Source organism: Vombatus ursinus, unplaced genomic scaffold (genome assembly GCF_900497805.2).
Source record: "Vombatus ursinus unplaced genomic scaffold, bare-nosed wombat genome assembly UNPS02014792.1, whole genome shotgun sequence".
NCBI lineage: Eukaryota > Metazoa > Chordata > Mammalia > Diprotodontia > Vombatidae > Vombatus > Vombatus ursinus.
Window position 1 is genome coordinate 11,933,296 of NW_020954570.1, and position 4,751 is coordinate 11,938,046.

Here is a 4,751-nt window from a genome sequence, read left to right on the forward strand (position 1 = left end):
TATACTTGCAACTCCTAAGATATTTCTAATTATTGGGGTAGTTAGGAGGAGTAAACATAGACAGAGGGCATGGGTGTGAGTTGACTATTTTGGGATGATAGCCAAAAAAAAACTAAGGGGTGACAAAGAAGAATGCACTGGGAGAAGGGGAAAGGAGAGGTAGAAAGGAATAAATTATCTCACATAAAAGAGATGTGAAAGAGATTTTATAGTGGAAGGGTAGATAGGGGATTCAGGGGTAGAGGGGGCTGCCACTGGAACCTTATTTTCATTGGAATTCTCTCAAAGGGTGAATAACATACACACTCAGGCATAGAAATCTATCTTACTCTACAGGAAAGTAATAGGGTAAGGTGGATTAGAGAAGGTGGGGGCTGACAGAAAGAAGGGAGAATTGGAGGAGGTGATAGTCAGAAGCAAAACACTTTTGATGATGGACAGAGTGAAAAGAGAGAGAAAATGGGACAAACAGGGGAAACAGAATGAAAGAAAATACATAGCAATCATAATTGTGGGGGGGAAAATTTACAGAAAGTTTCTCTGATAAAGGCCTCCTTTCTCAAATATATAGAGAACCGAGTCAAATTTATAAGAAAACAAGTCATTCCCCAATTGCTAAATGGCCAGAGGCTATGAACAAGCAATGTTCAAATGAAGTAATCAAAGTTATTTATAGTCATATGAAAAAATGCTCTAAATCACTATTGATTAGAGAAATGCCAATTAAAACAATTCTGAGGTACTAATCCACACCTGTCAGACTGTATAATAAGACAGAGAAGAAAAATAATATGTTGGGGGGATGTGGGAAAATTGAGACACTAATGCATTGTTGGTGGAGTTGTGAACTGATATGACCATTCTGGACAGTAATTTGAAACTATGCCCAATGGGCTATAAAATTGTGCATATCTTTTGACTCAGCAATACCACTACTAGTTCTGAATTCCAAAGAGATAAAACGAAAAGGGAAAGGACATATATAGACAAAAATATTTATAACAGCTCTTTTAGTGGTAGCAAAGAATTGGAAATTGAAGGGATGCCCATTAATTGGGGAATGACTGAACAAGTTGTAGTATATGATTGTGGTGGAATACCATTGTGATATAATAAATGACAGAAAGAAGCACACACCCATGGCGCTGAAAAGGATTAATAAGGAATTTAGCAATTTTGCCTGTGATCCTCCAGCACAGTGTCTTGCCGGTCCAGTTGGGAATGATAAATGATAGCCCATATCAAGGCAGTGTATTCTTTTTGACAATCCATTTCCCTACATATTACCCCTTCAAACCACCTAAGGTTGCATTTGCAACAAGAATTTATCATCCAAACATTAACAGTAATGGCAGCATTTGTCCTGATATTCTAAGATCACAGTTGGCTCCAGCTTTAACTATTTCTAAAATTCTTTTATCCATTTGTTCACTGCTATGTGACTCAAACCCAGATGACCCCTCAGTGCCAGAGACTGCACGGATCTATAAAACAGACAGAGACAAGTACACCAGAATATCTTGAGAATTAACTCAGAAGTATGCCATGGGATACTACTTTAAAGTCAGAACAATCTGCATTACACCTGCAATAAACTTTAAATTACCATTCTTTTTTTTTTTTATTCAGCTTCTCCCCATCAGATTTCATCTTTTTTAATTTTATTTTTTGTTTACCTCCCTCCATTCATGCTCATGCTCATCTGAGAAGATTTAAGTTCTTCCAGCTTTGGACAATAATTGCTTCTAGAAACTATAGAGTAGATGCAAGAGAATAATTGCCCAAGATCCAGAATTTTTTTAAAAATGGAGCATGTGTATTATATGGCCAATATCTTTACTCTAACTTGGTTATGAGACTAAAACCATTCCTCACTGTTCTAACAGATGCTGAAGATAGCATCTGAGGGGAAGGGAGATGGATATGCAATTGTCCTATCAAAGGAAGCAACATTACTGTAGCAGCATCATCTTGTTTAAGCCTTCCATTGAGGTTTCATAATATACTTTATGCTCATAACTGATGTAGTTGAAGAATTGGTACTGAATTTATAGCATCAGCAGATCAGAAAACGTGATGTATTTTATGCATGTCAGTAAAGGAATGACCTGTTCTTGTTCTACAGAGAATGGACACTGGAAGTCAAACACCCCTTGTATTCCAAAATAGGGTCTTGAACTTTTTGTAATTTTCATTTAAATTTTGTTAGGAGGTTCGGAGATATTAGTTAATCTATCTTCCAATACACTATTTAATATAGCACTGAATAAATGATGCAAGTTGTCAATGGATGAGTGATCAACTAATAGCTCTGCTAGTAATTGATTTATTTTTCTTCAATAAAGTTGCATAAAAAACAAAAAAAATGAAATGACAAGCAGGCTGATTTCAGAAAACCTTGAGAAAGACTTACATGAACTGATGCAAAGTAAAATGAGCAGTGTACATACTAAGAGCAATATTGTATAATGGTCAACTGTGAATGATTTAGCTCTTCTTAGGAATACAATGATCTAAAACAATTCTGAAGGATTTATGATGAAGAATGCTATTCATCTCCAAAGAAAAAACTGATGGAGTCTGGGTGCAAGTCAAAGAATACTTTTTTAAATTCTATTTGGGTGTGGGGGTCCTGTGTTTTCTTTCACAATGTGAGTAATGTGGAAATATGTTTTTCATAATTACACATGTATGACATATCAAATTACTTGCCTTCTCAGTGAGGAGGGAGGAGAGGAAGAGAAGAAGAGAATTTGGGACTCAAAATTTTAGAAAACAAATGTTAAAAATTGTCTTATGTGAAATTGGAGAAAAATAAAATTAAATATTTTATTTAATTTTATTTATTTTATTCTGAAGAAATAAAACAAGCATTTCCATAACATAGTAGAATGGGGGGGAGGGGAATGATCGCACATGAAGCTGCGAATCTACTATGTACAACTTGCTAATCCTTTTAAATATACTAGAAAAATTGTCATGTAAATTTCTTTTTTTCTTCCATCCCCCCCCACCCTAGAGATGGCTACCATTAGACACAACTGGGTATATAGATAGATACATAGATAGATAGATAGATATAGATATAGATATATAGATATAGATATAGATACATATATGTATATGTAAAATTGTTCTATAAATACTTCTATTTATCAGTTCTTTCTCTGGATGCAGATAGCATCTTCATATGTGCTTTATAGTTAATTTGGGTATTTATAATAGTCAAAATAATTTGCTAAAAGTTCATTCTTAAAACAATATTACTGTTACTATACACAATATTCCCTCGGTTCTGCTCATTTCACTCTTCTTATTTTGTGCAAGTCTATCCATGTTTTTATAAGATTATTTATAAGATTATTGAGCTCATCATTTCTTATAGCAGAGTAATATTCCACCATGATCCTATGCCACTTGGTTAGCCATTCTAAAAAAGAAAAAAATTAAATGATTAGTATGTTCTGTCTTTAATTAGAAAAACAGAAATGTGTGTCTATTGGGGGGAAAATACCCAGTAACTAAAATTGAAAATATTTTATGAGAATTTTTCTAAGAATTTTATAAAAATAGAAAGATGTATTGAATGCTATTTTTCATAGTATCTGTTCTGGGCTGGGTTTGATTAAGGCCAGTTCCTTGGTATTTCAGCTTCAATGTTGAACAAAATGAGACACTCACAATTTATTCAACAATTAACAAAAAGAGATTTACTTAAGCATAGAAGGGAAGAATAGAAGCCAAAAAAAGAAAGGCATTCATTTGATTCAGTTGAGTGAAGCTCCCTTGCCAGAGTTACAGTGTTCCACCAACCAATGCTCCTCATAGTTGCTATGTACTCGAGCTGAGCTCTTAGTCCCCTGAGCCAACCAAGTCTCAAGGAATGTCTCAATATCCTTTAAGGAAAAACTAAGCCAACTTGCATGGAAGGAGTTGGGATAGTGCTTCTACCACAGTATCAAAAGAATCTTTGCAGTACTTTCAACATGAGTGGTTCTATTGCCATCTCCTTTTATATATTTCAACATCCACATCAAAATTCTCCCAAGCCCCTTGAATTTCTTCCATATCTGGGAAACTTCTGAATACGCACTTCCACAAGTTACTAAATATAGTTTCCACTCTCCTTTTATGTGAATATTCACTAAGTCTCATAAAATTAGCCTAAAATATAATATATTAATCAATAGATAGTATTGTCTCACATGATCAAAGAAGTGTTATGTGGCATGCCTATGACATAGCCATGACATCAATTGTCTCTTCAGTTGGTAACAATCTATAGTGACTTTACACTCTTCTACCTAAATTAAGCCCAGAAGTAAAAATACTAAATAAATAAGTAACAAGCAAATTAATTCAAATTAATTCACAAGGGGGGAAAGTGGCAGTGGTCTAAAAAAGCTTTAGGCATGTTTGACATAAGAAATGTTTGAAAATAATGGTCTGCATTTTCTATTTTTAATATCATCTCAATCTGGATAATTCTCATTCTTAATATTTTTTCTAGTATCAGATTAACAGTAATTTTAAAATGTCAAATAGAAAAAAATTTGTGTGTTTATGGAGAGCTTTCTTCCATGATTATAAAGATAATCATTTTTTTTAAAATCAGATGTTTAATTATTTTAATTTAAAATTCTGGCTGGTATGTTTTGTTCATAATGTTTATTCTATGTGATATGGAAAAGTTTTATAGTTTTTTTGCAAATTTAACTTAAAAATGGAACAGTGAAGCTATCTACTGTTTT

At 33.5% G+C, this 4,751-nt stretch overlaps 1 pseudogene; it reads left to right on the forward strand.

Moving 5' to 3' along the window:
• The first annotated feature begins 1,221 nt into the window (after positions 1–1,221).
• Positions 1,222–1,524, forward strand: LOC114048339 (annotated as a pseudogene).
• Positions 1,525–4,751: the final 3,227 nt, after the last annotated feature.